Source organism: Schistocerca serialis, chromosome 4, assembly GCF_023864345.2.
Source record: "Schistocerca serialis cubense isolate TAMUIC-IGC-003099 chromosome 4, iqSchSeri2.2, whole genome shotgun sequence".
NCBI classification, from domain to species: Eukaryota; Metazoa; Arthropoda; class Insecta; order Orthoptera; family Acrididae; genus Schistocerca; species Schistocerca serialis.
Genome location: NC_064641.1, coordinates 377,572,192 through 377,593,639, shown reverse-complemented (window position 1 = coordinate 377,593,639; position 21,448 = coordinate 377,572,192).

Genomic DNA, 21,448 nt, shown 5'->3' with positions numbered 1-21,448 from the left:
AGAAAAGAGAGCCACTTGTATGAATATCCAGAGCTCAGATGGAAACCCAGTTCTAAGCAAAGAAGGGAAAGCAGAAAGGTGGAAGTAGTAATTAGAGGGTCTATACAAGGGCGATGTACTTGAGGACATACTATGGCAATGGAAGAGGATGTAGATGAAGATGAAATGGGAGATACGATACTGCGTAAAGAGTTTGACAGAGCACTGAAAGAGCTGAGTCGAAACAAGGCCCCGGAAGTAGACAACATTCCATTGGGTCTACTGACGGCCTTGGGAGAGCCAGTCCTGACAAAACTCTACCATCTGGTGAGCAAGATATATGAGACAGGCGAAATACCCTCAGACTTCGAGAAGAATATAATAATTCCAATCCCAAAGAAAGCAGGTGTTGACAGATGTGAAAATTACCGAACTGTCAGTTTAATAAGTCACAGCTGCAAAATTCTAACCCGAATTCTATACAGAGGAATGGAAAAACTGGTAGAAACCGACCTCGGCAAGGATCAGTTTGGATTCCGCAGAAATGTTAGAACACGTGAGGCAATACTGACCCTACGACTTATCTTAGCAAATAGATTAAGGAAAGGCAAACCTTCATTTCTAGCATTTGTGGACTTAGAGAAAGGTTTTGACAATGTTGACTGGAATACTCTCTTTCAAATTCCAAAAGTGGCAGGGGTAAAATACAGGGAGTGAAAGGCTACTTACAATTTGTACAGAAACCAGATGGCAGTTATAAGAGTCGAGGGTCATGAAAGGGAAGCAGCGGTTGGGAAGGGAGTGAGACATGGTTATAGCCTGTCCCCGATGTTATTCAATCTGTATATTGAGCAAGCAGTAAAGGAAACAAAAGAAAAATTCGGAGTGGGTATTAAGGTCCATGGAGAAGAAATAAAAACGTTGAGGTTCGCCGATGACATTGTAATTCTGTCAGAGGCAGCAAAGGACTTGGAAGAGCAGTTGAACGGAATGGACAGTGTCTTGAAAGTAGAATATAAGATGAACATCACCAAAAGCAAAACGAGGATAATGGAATGTAGCCGAATTAAGTCGGGTGATGCTGAGGGAATTAAATTAGGAAATGAGACAATTAAAGTAGGAAAGGAGTTTTGCCATTTGCGGAGCAAAATAACTGATGATGGTCGAAGTAGAGAGGATATAAAATGTAGACTGGCAATGGGAAGGAAAGCGTTTCTGAAGAATAGAAATTTGTTAACATGGAGTATTGATTTAAGTGTCAGGAAGTCGTTTCTGAAAGTATTTGTATGGAGTGTAGCCATGCATGGGAGTGATACATGGACGATAAATAGTTTGGACAAGAATAGAATGTAAGCTTTCGAAATGTTTTGCTACAGAAGAATGCTGAAGGTTAGATGGGGAGATCACATAACTAATGAGGAGGTATTGAATAGGATTGGGGAGAAGAGCAGTTTGTGGCACAACTTGACAAGAAGATGGGACCGGTTGGTAGGACATGTTGTGAGGCATCAAGGGATCACAAATTTAGCATTGAAGGGCAGCGTGGAGGGTAAAAATCGTAGAGGGATACCAAGAGATGAATACACTAAGCAGATTCAGAAGGATGTAGGTTGCAGTACTGGGAGATGAAGAAGCTTGCACAGCATAGAGAAGCATTGTGAGCTGAATCAAACCAGTCTCACGACTAAAGACAACAACAACAACAACACCGGACCCAGCCGGAACCGTAAAGTTCGTTTATCAAGGCAATATAATGTTGCTTTCTTTCACACCTGCAAAGAATAAAAAAGTTATCCTAGTGTCAACCAAGCACCACAGTGGAACAATAAGTTATGAATGGAGAAAACCAGAGATTGTTGAATTCTATAACTTAACAAAAGGTAGAGTGGACGTGTTAGACAAACAATGCAAAGGCAAGGATATCAACGAAAAACCCGAAGGTGGTTCAAATGGTTCAAATGGCTTTGAGAAGTATGGGACTTAATTTCTGAGGTCATCAGTCCCCTAGAACTTAGAACTACTTAAACCTAACTAACCTAAGGACATCACACACATCCATGCCCGACGCAGGATTCGAATCTGCGACCGTAGCGGTCGCGTGGTTCCAGACTGTAGGGCCTAGAACCGCTTGGCCACTTCGGCCGGCCCCCGAAGGTGGCCATTGAGATACTTCTTCGGAATGTTAGACACTGCAGCTGTGAGCAGTTTCGTATTATTCAAATATAATACGAACCAAGATTCATTGCCAGTACGTGCACGGGCCACGTTCCTAAAAATTCTCGTGTTGGGCTTGACCACACACCTGATGGAAAAAAGAATGCTCAACCCACGTATTTTGAGAAATCTTCGTATGACAATTAACAAGGAGTTAGGAACAGAAGAGGATCAATCCACTACCACACACAGTCAGAATTTGCGTACAAAGCGAGGAACATGTAACTTGCGTAATCCTTCGAAAGACAGAAAGGGAAATGAAAATTGTGTAGAATGAAATTCATACGTGTGTGGTGAGCATAAAAGAGTATTGTGTGTTAGGAGTTTGACTGATTATTGTATTGAGGAAACAGATACATGATACGCCCTTCTATTTATGGAAAAATTTCATTTCTACTTTATATTACATCGTGTTTCGTCAAAAAAGACAGCAAATGTGTTTCATTTTGTGTAGGCTCTTTGACTTCGATTTGACGGCCACTAAGAGCTAATGGTTATCTGTTACGTCTACAAAAATGATTTTTGTCATGTAGTATGCTATCAATAATCTATGTTCTTCAATAACAATACTGTGTATCTATATGCACACAAACCCCATCGAAGACAGAGCAGGTGGGATTCGACCCGACCGTACCATCCATTTCATCTCCAATCACCGTACCGTTTGAGGGTTATTAACAAAACATTTACATAGATGTTACATCAGATAAACTGGTGATGCAGAGATCACTTTAATCATAAGCAAACAACTCGATAATAATATTGAAAGCCAAGTGATGTACCGTGAGTTAGGTGTCATCAGAAGAAAGATATCCACATTCAGATGTCTGGAGCATCGGGAAATGCCGGCACGGATAACGTTGTTGCGGTTGATGCTTTAATAGATAGAGGTACGTTGAGAGTTGTATGCTCAACGAGACACAAATACCGTTACAGCGTATATAATCACGAACGATACATCTGTATGCGAAGGCACCGAGGCGAAAATCGTTGGCATACATCTATAGAACCTTGAGCCTGGTATGGGATGCCATAGATAACACGGCACGATCAACTCTGGCTCGCGTAATCAGTAAATTGGGCATTAAAAATGGTTCAAATAGCTCTTAGCACTATGGGATTTAACATCTGAGTTCATCAGTCCTCTAGAACTTAAAACTAACTAACCTAAGGACATCAGGAGGCAGGATTCGAACTTGGCGACCGTAACGGTCGCACGGTTCCCGACTGAAGCGCCTAGAACCGCTCGGCCACACCGGCATGCAGTTGGGCAGAAATCGTAGCATTTTTGGTGTGATAAGGTCTGATTTGTTGGACTAAACAGTTAAGTGACGTACCTTCTGTCATAATTTCCTTTCAGGGAAACAAATATCCGTATTGACGATACGATGAAGTCCGTAGAATTACGAACAGGGAAAGGTGGCTACACTGAGCCACAGCGCCAGAGATTGCGCCAAAGAGTATTCAGTGCCTGTCGAGGACTCGTAGTAGTCAGTGATTGGGCAGAACTCGTAGTAGTGAGTGCTTGCTGAGATGTGATACTGAAAAGTTCTTGTTGAGATGTCATAGTAACGAGTCGGTGTGGGGAGATTGTAATGTTTAGAGTGCTTTTCATCAATATAAACGAAGGTAAAAAAAAAAAAAAAAGTCTTTTCTCTCTCATTATTTCAGTGTCCTGAAAAAAGCGTTATTACAGGTTCAGTCAACAAAGCATCTGGCGTGTGTTCTTGTATTAGAGTGTAATTCTGGGTTTCTTGCGCAATTATAGTATTTCTAATTTTTTTTATCACGTCAGTATAAATGATATTTGAAATTTCTTGTCTTGTTGAAGAAAAACTGTGCCAGATGTGTACGTTGAGTCACACTCCCACACACAGAACAATTACACTTGTGCTTTGGTTTCGTAGGTTTTATAGTTGCTGGGGACTTAATTAATTAATTGTGTTAACGAAAATTTTCTTTCATTCTTTGTTGTTGTTCTATGCAGTCAGATTGCGTACTAAGACTAGTCAGGGCCAACCGTTTACGAAACAGCGTAATCGGACATACAGCTACAAAAATAACTTAAAAAGTATTTGCATTATAAATAATTAAGCCCCCATGCACGTGGCGACCGCTGCTTCGGATCGGCCCTTGGAATCTTCTGATTGTAAAAATAGTAGACAGTAGTATTGTTGTAGTAATTTGTAGTTTAGTAATTGTAGTCTATATTGCATGTGTAGATTTGGTAATTGGCATTCTTCTAATGGTATTTTTCAAATTTTTTTTTTTGTTGTCTTGTCTACGGGTTTGATAATTTAGTGCAATTATTTCAGTTGTTCGTTAATCGTCTTTGAGGGAATAATATCGTGTGAATGGTATTGTTGGTGATAACGTGTTATATTCTCTGTAATTTTCGTATTGTGACGAGTTTTGTATGTTTTGTAAATGATTACGCGATCGATGAAAAAGGCGAAAATGATGAATAGTGAGAATGACGAAATTGTTGACATGGCGAACTCGCCAACACAGGACAACAGTATCATGAATAATGGTGTTGAAGATAATTTAATAAGTCGGGAAGATAGTCAGGAACCATTTCAAAATTTTTCTCAATCAGAAAATTCACAGAATACGAGATTAACGACAGAAGATATGGAGCAGTTGATGAGTGCTATATTAAATTTGGGAGCACGAATGGAAACACGGTTTGCCTCACAAATAGGAACAATTAAAACAGAGATAAGGACAATTACAACTGGTATGGGAACAATGGAAACACGGTTAGACTCAGTGGGATCACAGATAGGATCAATTAAAACAGAGATAGGAACAATTACAACTGGTATGGGAACAATGGAAACACGGTTAGACTCAGTGGGATCACAGATAGGAACAATTAGAACTGAGATGGGAACAATGGAAACACGGTTAGATTCACGAATAGGGACATGTTTCAAAGATATGAAAGATGAATTAAAGAAAGAAATCAGAGAAGAAGTACAACCGATTTTGAATTCTCACAATAATAGATTAATTGCAGTAGAGATTAGACAAAGGGAACAGGATAGAGAACAGGAAGAAAGAGATCGCGTGATAGTACAGAAATTTTCAGAGTTAAATTTACAACGTGCAAAAGATAAGGAAGAAATATTTGAGAGAATCGAGGAATCCGTACCAAATGACAGATTAAATAACCTAACATAACAGTATGAACAGTTAACTACTAAATGTGTTAATACTGAAACCCGAGTCGCGACACTTACGGAAGACGTAAATAAACAGAAAGAAAAAATAGGTGACTTATCGGAAAGAGTTGAGGAGATTTCAGATAAATTGACGAGTCTTAGTTTAAATGGGGACAGAGATTCGGATGATACAGCACCATTGCCATTTTCAGAAACCGAAGAGTGCCAGAATATAAATAAGCATGTTGAAAATCAGGGAAAATTTAATGAACGCGTCAAAAGGGAATTTGAGGCATTACGAAAGCAAGTCAAACAAATTGAGGGTGAAATCGTAGGAAAAGACAGCAAAAGAAATTTAGAATCACAAATAGCAGAGGGGTTTGAAGAAAATAATTTGTTTCATTCACGGGATGCAACAAGAGAGCGCCAGGCGCGCGAACTTGACAATAATCGACATTGGGACAGGAACAGTCGCGGTAGGTCTTTGTCGCCACGAGGCGAAAACTTTGACTATAAACACTTTTTGACTGTTCGGAAATTTAAGATCTTCCGCCATTCTAAGAATGACATACATCCATGTTCATGGTTAGATCAATTTATGTACGCACTTCCACCAAATTGGCCACTAAGTCACAAACTGGAATTTATGTGTGGATATTTAGAAAACGAAACGGCGACGCGGATGCGCGCACTCATTAGAGATTGTGATAATCTGAATGATTTTTATCATGCATTTCTATCGGCATATTGGTCCGAAAACACACAAGACAGTGTCAAGCATAGTCTGATTATGCAGCGTAATTTTAAACAGTCTGAGTTCCGCACGCCGGCAGAATACTTTGAAGACAAGAATCGAAAGAATCAGATCTTGTCCAACCCTTATAGCCCGACTGAATTAATTCGCATTTGTTTAACTAAGCTGCTACAATCCATAAGACAAATTGCTTTAGCCGGAAGATGTAAAGACGTCACTGAGACTTTTAAGACTTTGCTACAAGAACTCGAGTATGACAACGACGATGGGACTTCCTGTAATTTTTTCAGTAACAGTAATTACAATAGATTTTCAGAGAAAAGAGATAGTGATCGGAACGGGCATTATATGGGTAACTTTGAGAATGACAGACGTAACAGACAGGAAAATAGATACCAGCCTTATGACAATAACAGACGTTCTAATAGAAATTACACAGACAATTATAATAACGGTAATTAGTACCGGAATGATCAATCATACGGTAACAGTAGTCGGTATCATCAAGACAGAAATTATTCAAACAGTAATAGAAATTCTTACTACAGAAATAATCAGGGTAGTAGATACAACAATAATTTCAGAAGTGACTGTCGAAATTATACAAGAAGTAGTTATGCAGACAGACAGGAAAACAGAAATTTTAATAACAGACACAACCAAGAATTTGCATCTAACAGACAGGAGGGACCTAATTGGCATCTTCCACGTGACAGAACGTCAGAGAGACAAGTGAAAATCGTAGAAATTGATCCGCGAAATGACGCGAATACTCAAAGACGTGACGCAAACAATCGACAATGACTTGTAGCTTCGGCTTCTGGCAGCAATGTAGACGGTTCAGAAAGCAATGACACTACGACTTGACACTACGTACGCCTGGAAGACATGAGAGACATTTTGCTAGACGAAAAGGAAAATAATGTAGACGCATTTTTACATCCTGTTATTGAAGTATGTGTGGGTAAGAATAAGTTCACTGCAGTTTTAGATTCTGGGAGCCCATTGAATGTCATTAGTGAACCAGTTTTTCGTATATGTGTAAGAACTATTGCTTGTCCTGTGTTACCTGTTTCTAAAACTACAATTCGAGGAGCGATTTCTGGAAAAAGTGTGGAAGTCAAACAACAGACCAACCTAAATTTCAGTTGTCAAGGATACGAATTTTCTGCTAATTTTATTATTGTTCCATTACTCAGTACACAAATTATATTACGTATGGAGTTTCATAACACACATAAGGCAATTTTGAACTTTAAAGAAGGAAGTGTGAATTTGACTGTTGCCGGAATGCCGAAAAGTTTGAAATTTTTCGAGTGTTTAACAAGATCTGAGTCAGATACAAAATGTTTAAGGTTTCTTACTTCTGATGTTTTCGTTGAGCATTATGACGACAGTGTGTTTATTCATGACAATGACAATAGATACAGAGACGCGATGGATGATATAATTAATAGCGAAGAATTAACTAATGAAAAGGTTAAGAAAGCTGAAGTGCCAGATGACGTTGCAAGAGAAGAGCTGCACCACATTTTGACTTCACATGCTACAGTATTTAGTCATCACACAGGAACTATACAAGGCTTACAATATTTATTTAAAGTAAAGGAACACACACCATTTCGGTGGAAAACGTACGCTATTCCTTTGGCTTTCAGAGACAAGGTTAAGAATGAACTTCAATACATGTTAGATCAGGGCATTATTGAGCCTGCAGTCAGTCCTTATACTAGCCCATTACAGGTTGTTCTTAAAAAGGATGGGTCAGTTCGTTTGGTTCTGGATTCCAGACAGATAAATAATATCATCATTCCTGAAACTGACCGTCCACAAAATTTAGATGAACTTCTTCAACATTTTCATGGAATTAAAGTTTTATCCACGATTGATATGCGCGCAAGTTTTTGGCAAATAGAACTCCACCCTGATTGTAGAAAATATACTGCCTTTTTGGCCTTTGGGAACTGTTACCAGTTTCGGAAATTACCGTTTGGACTTACTGTATCTTCAGCAGCATTCATTCGTAGCTTAAATGAAATTTTACCTGTTTATATTCGTGACAATATTACTTCATATGTTGACGACATTCTTGTTGCTAAACGTTCTTGGAGTGAGCACAACAAAATTTTGGATTCATTATTACGTATTTCTGCAAGAGTTGGCATTACAGTGAACTTGGAAAAATCTAAATTTGGTCGTTCTCAGGTGAAATTTCTCGGTCACATGATTTCTACAGAAGGTATTCTTCCTGATCCAGAAAAATTAGACGCTATTCGTAATTATGCTGTTCCTACCACAAAACGTGATGTTCGTAGTTTTCTTGGTGTCTGTAATTTTCTTAGACGCTTTGTTAAATTGGACGATTTGGCCACACCTCGTTTATGTGAACTATCCGGAAAGAATTCTAATTGGTGTTGGGATGAGGAAGCTCAGGCAGAATTTGAACAACTTCGTGATGCTTTAGTTGCTGCTCCACTTCTTTCACATCCGGATTTATCTAAAGATTTTTGTTTGGCGACGGACTCATCATACAAGGGCCTAGGGGCACACTTATTTCAAGAGATAGAAGAAGACGGCGTTGTAGTCCAGAAAACTATTGCATTTGGAAGTCGTGTTCTCTCTAAATCAGAAAAGAATTATTCGATAACGGAACTTGAAGCTTTGGCGGTTGTTTGGGCTTTCACAAAATTTCGCACATTTTTGTTTGGCAGACATGCTAAGGTTTACACCGATCATCGAGCTCTGGAATTACTTATGTCGACAAAATTAACTCATGGCAGATTGTCACGATGGGCGTTGTACCTACAGGAATTTGATTTTAGTATTGTTTACATGCAGGGTTCTTCAAATACTGTTGCTGATGCTTTATCACGTGCACCTAAGCGTTTGAAACAAAGTGCTGAAGAGGACGGCATAGACAACAATTATTGTTTGATGTATATTCAAGGTGTTGCGTTTGAGAAATTTATTTCGTCTTCGCTCCAGGACATCGCTAAGGAGCAAAATAAGGATCCAATCTGGAAGGACATTAAGGAGAAGTGGAGGAGAAAGGAAAGCGTAGCGATTAGACAGCATTATTTAGTTCGCAATGACATTCTTTTTAAACGAAAATCGGTCGACAACTCTGTTTGGTTAGTTTGTATTCCTGATGAGTGGGTTAATAAGCTAATTTGGTACACACATTCCAGTTATGCACACTTTGGTCCCAGAAAATGCTTTAATAAATTACGGGAAAATTGCTACTTCAGTAATATGGAGAAACGTATTCGATCTGTTCTGGCCAAATGGAAATTATGTCAAAAGGCTAAGCCGCCAACAATTTCTCACAGAGCACCGTTGTTTCCTATCATTCCAGCGAAATTAAAGGACATGGCTGCAGTCGATTTGTTCGGTCCAGTGGTTCGATCTACTAATGGTTTTGCATACATTTTCGTAGCAGTGGAATTGACATCAAAATATGTGTGTTTTACACCATTACGCAAAGCAACAGCTCGTTCAGTATCTAATGCTTTCATCAAACATTTTCTTAAAGAAGTGGGTCATGTTGATAAGGTTATATCAGATAATGGATCACAGTTTCGCTCCAAAATTTGGCTTCGTACTCTACGGCGTCGTAAAATTTAACCAATCTTCATTTCACTTTTTCACCCTCAATCTAATGCTTCAGAGAGATGGATGAAGGAAATCAATAAATTGTGTCGTCTTTATTGTCATCAGAATCATAGAACGTGGGATCAGTATCATCATATTTTTCAAAACATTCTGAATGAACTCCCTAATGATTCAACTTCTTTACCGCCTATACTGATATTAAAACACAAAGCACCGACAAAACGCATTTCTGAAATCGTTCCTTTTCCACCTACACGGAAACTGCGTCATTCTGAAGTTGTCAACCTGGCTCTGCGAAATATTGCATCTGCGGCTGTTAGAAGAGAGAAATCAGCTAAGCGTCCTGGTCATTGAAAAACTTTTTCAGTTAGCCAAAAAGTGTTAATTAAGTCCCATCATTTGTCTCACAAAGGAAAAGGCTTGTGCCGCAAATTTTTTCTGCTTTATAACGGTCCATATAGAATTTGCAAAATCATTCATGATAACACTGTTGAAGTAAAAACTCTTAAATCACGACGCTCTAAGGGAATACATCATACATCTAACGTTAAAATTTTTGTGGAATGACATACTTCAGAGAAACTAACAGCTACATGTAAACACGCAGAGAGTACAAGGATACCGCGCTGTGTTTTGGCGGCGGCACATACTCAAAGCAACAGTCAAGTCTGCGCGCCGCACAAGGCAGTCGTTGACTGCAAACAATTACTTCCTACGTCACGTGCCTACAGCTGATCGAGCGCTCAGTGCGAATGCACTGACAGCCGTAAACAAATACACAGTCTAATTTCTCCGATTAAATTCAGTATAAAGCTATAGTGACTTGATGAATTATGTTATTAACGTTCAGTATTTTTCAGGATACGGTTGTGTAAAATATTTAAGAACTTCAGGTAATTTCTGCGTGTGTCCGACGTTAAGAGGACTTGCTATCGAGAAAATTTCAGAAAGAATGTAATTTCCAAGAAGAAACTAATAACCTAAAACAGGTAACTATTAATTGAGTTTATTTTTCAGGTAACATATTTCCACTTAGGTACATACTTTAGACGTAATTTGCTGCTCGCGATTACTTGATTCATACTTTGTGCTAAATTTCATGTTCTATGAAATTACTTGTGAAGCGACGTGCTTACGTACTTTAACTGATTTTGACAATGATTATTAATGAACTGGGTTGTTATTTGTATAAATTATGCATCGCTTGGCTGCACTGCTTTTTCACTGATGTCAAATTTTTTTTTAATTATGTGTCTGCTGTGCTTATTTATTTAAATTATAATTGTCACCTGATTAATTGTGCTGACTGTGATTATGTATGTAAGTTATACTTTGTGATTTATCTGCTTGCGCCTTCATGTTTACTTATTAAGATGACATATGAACATTTATTTGCGTATGCTGATATGATGCTAATGACCTGTTTATTACGTAAGATATATGATTGCTGCTATGCGTATGGATTGCATATTTATACATTTCGGTTTTGTTGTCATAACTACTCTTTAATTTGGTATGTAGAAATGCTGATATACTGTGTATGAACATAGAGTTTAGGTCACATTATGGTATTAATTATAGATTGTTCGCTTGGCAGAGCCTCGTTGTAGGAATTGTGCTGCATCCACTGATTGACATTCTGTTCTCTACTGGTATATTTACTCGCTATTGCATGTTTTGCTTACGCTCAGTGCCTTATATTTATAAGATAAGAAAATGAACTGCTATAATTCGACGAACAACATTAGTACAAGAAACTTCGTAGAAGTCACATGAGCTGGAGGTTTTATGAAGCTGTATAAATTTATGCTAATAGGAAGGAAGCTAACGACATGACATACCAAAACTAGGTTTAGACCATTGACAGTTATTACACTGCATCTCTCGTGAGCAATTGAAATAGGAAGTGACACTTGACACAAGAAATACTCCACATGTTTGCTTCTGTTTGCCATAATTCTTGAGGTGGTGTACACACTGTGAAATATTATGATCATTCACACTCCGTAATCGTACTTAATTACTGAGAGTTATTCGAACTAAGTCTGTTAGAGGTCATGTATGCATTTCTTTTATTTAATGATGGACAGAAGATTTGGGTCAGATGGATTACACAGAGGTTGTGTGTTGACAGTGTGTCTTCGGATTGTATAGGATGATGAAGTTTGCATAAGTATTTATCTGTACTTGTTCGAGGAGACTGACTAGAGGAAAGAGTTGTTATGGAAGTGAAATGATATTGGCGATAAGGTTTATATGTGTCGACGTATTGAAGAGATGTTATTGAGGTATTGAGATTATATGAAGTTGATGATTATTGGAGTTTTTGTGGACAAGAGGTAAGGTAAATGCTATTGATGACAAGATTTATATGTATCGACGTAAGAGGTATTATTGAAGTATTGAGGTTATGTGATGCTGATGATTATTGGAGATTTGGTGTATAAGAGGTAAAGTAAGTGAGGTGCATATTTTTTTTGTTGGTCTATATGGAACAAGGAGGATGAAGATAGCAGATCAGAAACACTAAAGTGGAAGGAAGATTGTCTACACACACTTTGTTAAATCAATAAGCAGTACATACTTTTTTTTGGAGAGAGGAAGTATTTGCATATCTTGGCTCACTGTCAGTTGTTCAGCAACAGTACATTTTGATCTGGCTTGGCAAACATTGGTCTTGACATGATGACTATGACGTTGACTAACTATTATTGACTGTTACACATTGCTGCCACTACTACTTGATACACCTGATGAACATCAAATTTTGACAGAATTGCATTTACACAGTTAACACTATTCAATTACACAGTAGTATTTAATGTGGATGAAAAGAGGAGTGAGTGTGTTTTGTGTGTTTTCCTTTCCTAATCCTACCCACCTATCTCGTAAATATTATTTTATTGTTTGTAGTGGCTTGCACTAACACCCATAAATATTATAGGTTTACTGATATTTGTGTATTTGTAATAGTTAATATGACAATTATCTGATATCATTTGTGTGTTTATTAGAATTTGTATGTTTAGTGTAAGAGCATTGTAAAAGCATTTGTATGTGCATTCAAACTATTGTTCATGCCTGAACTGTCTGATTAATGATGGTGAATATTATGAACTGTTACCTGCACTTGTTCAACATTGATGTGTGACATTTAGAAATGTTTAATTTCTGCTGATGAACTGTGTGATTAGTGATAGTGGATATTATGGACTGTTACCTGCACTTTTTCAACATAATGGGTGCCAATTAGAAGTGATTAATTTCTGCTGATGAACTGTGTGATTAAGATAGTGAATATTATGGAGTGTTACTTGCACTTTTTCTACATGATTGGTGCCACTAGGACTTGTTTAATTTCTGCTAATAAACTCTGATGAACAGTGTGATCAGTGATAGTGAATATTATGGACTGCTATCTGCACCTACTCAACATTGCTGAGTGCCACTAATGAACTGCTTCTGCTGAATAATGTCACTTGTTGGTGTCTGCACCTGTTCTACATTGCTGGGTGCCACTGATGGATTGCTTCTACTGAAATAATGTCACTTGTTGGTGTCTGCACCTGTTCAGCAATGCTGGGTGCCACTGATGGGCTGCTTCTACTGAAATGATGTCACTTGTTGGTGTCTGCACCTGTTCAACATTGCTGGGTGCCACTAATGGAACTGCTTCTGCTGAGAAATGTGACTTGTTGCTGTGTGTACGTGCTCAACATAACTGGGTGCCACTGATGAACTGCTTCTACTGAAATGATGTCACTTGTTGGTGTCTGCACCTGTCCAACATTACTGGGTGCCACTGATGAACTGCTTCTACTGAAATAATGTCACTTGTTGGTGTCTGCACCTGTTCAACAATGCTGGGTGCCACTGATGAACTGCTTCTACTGAAATAATGTCACTTGTTGCTGTCTGAACGTGTTCAACATTGCTGGGTGCCACAGATGGAACTGTTTCTACTGACATAATGTCACTTGTTGGTGTCTGCACCTACTCAACAGTGCTGGGTGCCACTGATGGAACTGTTTCTACTGAAATAATGTCACTTGTTGGTGTCTGCACCTGTTCAACATTGCTGGGTGCAACTGATGGAACTGCTTTTATTGAAATGAAGTCACTTGTTGGTGTCTGCACCTGCTCAACATTACTGGGTGCCACTAATGGAACTGCTTCTGCTGAGAAATGTGACTTGTTACTGTGTGCACCTGTTCAACATTGCTGGGTGCCACTGATGAACTGCTTCTACTGAAGTAATGTCACTTGTTGCTGTCTGTACCTGTTCAACATTGCTGGGTGCCACAGATGGAACTGTTTCTACTGACATAATGTCACTTGTTGGTGTCTGCACCTACTCAACAGTGCTGGGTGCCACTGATGGACTGCTTCTACTGAAAAGATGTCACCTGTTGGTGTCTGCACCTGTTCAACATTGCTGGGTGCAACTGATGGAACTGCTTTTATTGAAATGATGTCACTTGTTGCTGTCTGCACCTGCTCAACATTACTGGGTGCCACTGATGGACTGCTTCTACTAAAATGATGTCACTTGTTGGTATTTGCACCTGTTGACTATTGCTGGGTGCTACTACTGGAACTGTCAACTACTTGTTTCTTGAACTATGGAAAGCATGTCATGCGAACATTTGTATAAACTGATTTTTTGTGTATTGTGTAAACTATTATGTAAAGTCACATGTATGAAAGAATTTGTATTGCTTACTGTATTTCATATATTAGGTTATTGAAAGGTCAGTGCAAAGCCGAAATTTTAACTAATTATGTGATATTTGGGTATTAATATTATCTTTTATTTTGTCTGTATTTTTGTGGACGAATTTGGTGGTATTTTCACCACCAATGCTGGCAAAAATACCATCAAATTCTGGCCCGTGGAGGAGGGGCATATGAAAGGTGGCTACACTGAGCCACAGCGCCAGAGATTGCGCCAAAGAGTATTATTCAGCCGCCTCCACTGGCAGTGCCTGTCGAGGACTCGTAGTAGTCAGTGCTTGGGCAGAACTCGTAGTAGTGAGTGCTTGCTGAGATGTGATAGTGAAAAGTTCTTGTTGAGATGTGATAATAACGAGTCGGTGTGGAGAGATTGTAATGTTTAGAGTGCTTTTTATCAGTATAAACGAAGGTAAAAAAATTTTTTTTCTCTCTCATTATTTCAGTGTCCTGAATAATGCGTTATTACATGTTCAGTCAACAAAGCATCTGGCGTGTGTTCTTGTATTAGAGAGTAATTCTGGGTTTCTTGCGCAATTATAGTATTTCTAATTTTTTTTATCGCGTCAGTATAAATGATATTTGAAATTTCTTGTCTTGTTGAAGAAAAACCGTGGCAGATGTGTACGCTGAGTCACACTCCCACACACAGAACAATTACACTTGTGCTTTGGTTTCGTAGGTTTTATAGTTGCTGGGGACTTAATTAATTAATTGTGTTAACGAAAATTTTCTTTCATTCTTTGTTGTTGTTCTATGCAGTCAGATTGCGTACTAAGACTAGTCAGGGCCAACCGTTTACGAAACAGTGTAATCGGACATACAGCTACAAAAAAAATTTAAAAAGTATTTGCATTATAAATAATTAAGCCCCCATGCAACAGCCAGCACAGTTACCATTGTTAAGGAATCCCCTGGCACCAGAGAACGAACATTGCCAAATAGCATACATCAGCGTCATATTGATTCACCACCTGGATTAACGACCTGGAGTTCCACTGATTAGGCTGTTCGATCACTTGTGATACGCATAGCGGGTAGCTTCGACAGCAGGCATTACATCTCTGTTGCTGGATCCTATCTTCGCAGCGTCTGTGTTCTTTTCTTCCAATACGACAACACAATACCGCCAGTTGCCTGTGCTTTACTGGAGGGTCATTCTATCGTTACGGCCACCAAATTAGTACAATTTACACAGAAATATTAACATGAAAATAAAAAATATTTATTCCTGAATATGGTCACATGTGCAGTGGAGGTTTCATGAGGCAATCTTCGTTGATTGTAGCACCAGTTAGTGTTACTGACACAACAAGTCTTCACTTTTCATTGACCAACCCTTCACTATTTCGATGCTGAGGGCCTTCGCCTGCTGCTCTTGTAAACAATTTCTCCGGATCTCTCACCGACTCGTAACTTTCGGTGATGGGTTGCAGAGAGGCCGGAACCCCACGAGTTTCCAGCCACAACCACGGATGAAGCAGCATCAACTAAGGAAAAATGGTTCAAATGGGTCTTAGCACTATGTAACTTCACTTCTGAGGTCATCAGTCCCCTAGAACTTAGAACTACTCAAACCTAACTAATCTAAGGCCATCACACACACCCATGCCCGAGGCAGGATTCCAACCTGCGACGGTAGCGGTCGCGCGGTTCCAGACTGCAGCACGTAGAACTGCTCGGCCTCCCCGGCCGGCATTAACTAAGGATCTCGCAGTATTATCCAAGCTCAGTTGGGCTCGACGCCCAGCCGGATTGGACCTGTCGTTGCTTCAGAGTTGGCAGGTTTTTCTAGACCATGACCTGGACACAGAATAACGTCTCGAACAGATAACTCTTCCTCCAGGAACTAACGCAGCCAGCAGTATTGCCAGTTTGTGCATACAGTCGCACTTCGAGTATTACCAGCATGGTCACGTTATTTGTCCCATGTCACGATCGGTGCGGTCTTTGACTCCAGCTAACGGCCAGGTTTCTTGTAAAATAGTTTACATTTAAAATCAGTTTGTTTCATATGCTATTGACAAAGTAATTTTTACTTAGATCTCTACATTTATGTGCAGTGATATGTGATACATATCGGTATGTCTGTGGTGGTAATAAAAGCCATTGATCTCAACAGGTAACTGGACAATGAGACTAACTGCTTTCAGATCTTCAGCGAAAAAGTTTACAAATATGTTTGATGAGACCACTGATACAGCTGGACATCAATAAATTAGTTGCATAATCTTAATATACAGTTTTCTTAGTTCCATGGACGGATATGAAGTATGAAATATCCGATGTATTGTAAGATCCCTTCCACTAATGGTCGCATGCTGGGATTTCCACTTGTGATTAAATATCAGTGTCATTGTCAGCGGCACATCAAGAGGCCAGTTAGATCAACAGTAACGAGTCCAGAATACAATCTGTTCCAAATATCTCTATGTTTGTCGATGATCTACACAAGCAATCATGTTGCGACTCAGGAAACGCCAAAGCGACAAATATTGTCCGATCGAAAGTACACGTACACCTTATAGTGGACATTTGTACGCGCTGTTTCCACCCTTCGCCTTAGTGACGGCCTGAAATCTGCTGGGAAACCTTAAAAGAGATATCTGAAAGTCTATGGAGGAACGGCAGCTTATTCTTCATCAAGAGCCGGACGCAGAGAAGCCGGTGTTGTTGGATGCTGGGGTCTGGAGCGCTGAAGTAATCTCAAATATGTTTCATTGTGTTCAGTTCCGATCTCTGAGCAGGGCAGACCACGTCAGGATTGTTGTTGTCAACCAGCAATTGCCTCACAGATGGTGCTTTAAGACGGGTGACGTTGTCATGCTGATACAATCATCGTATCAGAACTGTTTTTCAAATGGGTTCATACACATGGCATTTAACATATGCTTAATTGAAATAAGGGGATCACACCCTAACACCCCCATAATGTAACACCCTCTCTGTACTTCTGTTCACACTATACCTAATGGCAGATAACGTCCTCTGGGCATTCATCAAACCCAAATCGCTCCGTCAGATAGTCACAGAGAAGAGCGTGATTCATCATTCCCAATCACTCTTTCAGTATACGAGGATCTCCCGGTCCAAGATTAGATGCAATCGTACCTTCGTATTTCCACTTCACCATCACATCACCAGCAGCAGGAATGGGCAGCTTTAGAGGGGTTGAAATGTTCGTGATTAATTAGTTACTCAGGTGGAATCCAATGAGTGCTTCACGCTCGAATTCACTGAGCTGTCCTGACCGAGCCTTTCTGCTATTACCGCTTCGCTACTGACAACACAGGACTCCTCGACCCCTTTTACACTGATAGGTCCATCACTCGTAACATCTAGTTTCCTTTTCCACATTATATAGGGGTGACCTGATACTTTTAATGAGACAGTGTACTCAAATGCTTTTGGAAACCGCAGACAACGTCGAGCCTAGTTTGAAAATCTATTAGTCTTATGTTGTGAAGAACTCTCTTACTCTCTTCGCAAGGCACCCCATAGCGCTTCTGTCCTACCTCTGAAATCCCTCATAAACCTATCGTTGTGGGTATAGTGTTAGTCAGTTAGCAAGTTTCACTGCAGTGTACATACTGAAGAATGATACATTTGTCCGTTGTAGGTCAAGTAATTGCATTGATTTAGTTTTGTCTCTGTTGTTTCCTATAATCAGCAAACATTTTTCCATTATTGAGTATTTTCTAGACTCGACTGCGTCCTGAATCTTCCACTGTTACAGAGAAAATTTTATCGAGTAGAACAACTTAAAAATAAAGAAGTAAGTGAAACAAAACATTATTACATAAGTCTCTTCATAAAGTGTTTCATGTCTTCTTAGACTCAAGAGAATCTGTAAATATTACTGTTTTCCAGATGTAATATAAGGAATATAATCTGAAGTGGATAGTTGATACAACGGGATTAAACACACAAATTCCATGAATTACATTATTATGCTTTTCTTAATTAATCAATTCCGTTTACAAAGTTTATTGGTGTTATTCTGTTACCAGGAATTAATTAAATTCAGAAAGAGGTTTGTTGACTGAACAGTAAATAAATGGACTCCAATACTAATGTAATTGTGAGGATCCAATCTTCTTTCTAAAGGTGTTAAAGTGAGATAATTAAAACGGGACAAAAAGTTTTAAGAACTAGCGACTACAACAGTGTGTATTCCACGTAAACCGGATACCGTCCGTGGACACTGTTTTGCTTATTGTCATAGTGGCTACGTCTTTGGTAATAAATTCTCTTTCCTTTACTTCACGAGCTTCAAATGACCAATGCTTTCCGCGAAAATAACACTATTCGTACAAAAGGAACGAACATGATTGTACCGTAATATGTTACAAAACCTATAGCTGCCTTAAAATACACTGGCTGTGTTTTAACCATGGTAAATTAATATTTTTCTACCTTCTGCAACGACATTTGAAATCATCGAGTAGGTGTAAGTCGCGTAAAAGATATATCTACTACATAAACTACATAGTACTCCAACAGGAGTCCATAGGATCCCTTAAATATTATCTACACGAATGCTCTTACGAACGGAATCTTTAACTTAATTCGCAGTACGTAAATTGTATGAGAACTATGCCACGTACAAAGACAAAATTTTAAGTTCCTAATTGTTACGTTGTGATTTTTGCCTCTTTTCGGGTAGTACTAAATAAAAGTCCTTTTTTGCGAATGTATATTTCCGTGGCTCAAAGTTGTGACAAAGAGCTCTAGGGGTTCATTCGGCTCCCAATATTGAAATACCCTGATGTTTCAATGAGTCTCATACCAATCATCTTCTGGTCGCAGTATTTCAATACTGTGACCCCAAGAGCTTTTCATCACTGAAGTTACTTACCTCAAACATAAACCAGCTATAAAAAAATAAACGAAAATTTGTAATTTTTATTGATATTTGAGAATCTAATGAAGGTTTCTCTCACTACGTTTTAGACCGCAGATAATATAGGACCGAACTAAATGTTATACTGCGTAACAAGTGGCACAATATTGCAACAGATTTACTACGAGAATGTAAAACTTAGATGCATGCGACACGAACGGAACCATAAGGACCCTTAAAAAGTGTTTTCTTAAGGTTATTCAGCGAGTGAAATGGTTCAGTGCTTAAGATACACGAGTTGCCCTAGTGAGACACGAGGATGTCCACGTTTATATTTTTCATGATTTTTAAGTAGTTTTAAAGAGTAGGCATTATGAGTTGCATAGGATAATTCACAATTCAAGACCTACTCAGACGACCTGAAACGGTGGTCTTAGTCTCATAAACGTCGTAGGCATAATGTGAAAAAGTACTTCTTCACCTGAAAATGAGGACACGTCTACAGAAATCGAATTAAATATGAACAGTGGGATGGAAGAATTGACAGCAGTATATGGCAGTACATCTCTGTGAGCACTGAGCAAAATATCGTACAAATGCGCATCTACGACTGGGACCATAGACTCCCGGGGCGCGTTGGCAGTGGCCAGACGGCAGAAGCTAGTATGTGACTTCGATCGGGCAGAGTAGAAATATCTCTGGAGTAAGTATTCAGTTGCGCGGAACAGATTTTGTGTTGGCAGTGCATCTTGACACATTCATTTCGTGATCTCGGAACAGAGTAGATTTGACCCTACTGCTCACTGTAACTTTTGAATGTCATTACATCGATAGTGCAGACAGATTACCTCCGTGGATGCTGTGGATTTGCTATATGCGTTTTGTAGAAATCATAAAAATTTACATTTGATACCTGTAATAAACTGAGCTCTTAGCTTTGAAGAGCAAGACGAACCGGCATTTCGCTTTTTGGCGGCAAGTCTCACCGGAGATGTACCTAACTTTTGGTTTCTGGGAGAGCAACAGGTAATTGTGTATGTGAATGTATGTGTGTGTTTGTGTGTGTGTGTGTGTGTGTGTGAGAGAGAGAGAGAGAGTGCTAAGTTCCCAGGGAGGGTGCCAATGTACCTAAGCTATTCCAGTTTGTAAATATACGAAACAATATACGAAAACACCTTAAAACGATCACTGGATTAAAATATTATCTAGATTTTGATTGGGCGTGTGATGTGGCAGGATCATTAAATGAGCACTGAAAGTCATCAAAGTACCTTTATGTTTCAATGTGAAGATTCAGACTTCCTGAGTAGCTTGATAAATGATCATTCACTTTCTTATCCAAGCAGAAGGTATCAGATATGAAACTCTTTAAGTGTCTCCCCGTCGCGTCGCGTCAAGCGCCCCTCCAATGGGACATTCCTACACGCGTGCCCACCACAAACTCTACCAATGCGAAAGCAGCTTCATTGTAGTCTGCCTCAATCGGAGAGTCGCCCTAATAACACACTTCGGTTGTCCATTGCGCGCTATTGACAGCGTGTCGCTCCGACTACAGTCATTTGTGTCGACAGTTTGCGGTTAATTGAATGGTCTGGACGGAGTGTTTCAGTCACTCCTCCCCGTAACGGACTCGGGCCTTGCATTGTGGCAATAAATTGCAACTGTCTGTGTGAGTAAACGTGGTTGCATCTCTCTGGATATACTACGATATTTTCCGTCTTCCTGTCTAAAGTATTTGATTCTCACTCTTCAAGTTCTCCTCTGCTCTTAATAATCTTAGTGAAACCATTACAAAACATTTACATTTATTTCAAGACTAACAGCTTTCTGAATATAAGCTCAAAGCTACTGAGACATATTTTCGTCTCTTTTGAGATTTAAGTACTGGTCATCAGTCCCCTAGAACTTAGAACTACTTAAACCTAACTAACCTAAGGACAGCACACAACACTCAGTCATCACGAGGCAGAGAAAATCCCTGACCCCGCCGGGAAACGAACCCGGTACCCGGGCGTGGGAAGCAAGAACGCTACCGCACGACCACGAGCTGCGGACTGATAATAACATAATCATGAACAAGGGTGTATTAATCTGTTTATACTGGTCCTTACAACATACGGTTTAAACATCGACATTTTATTAGAATGT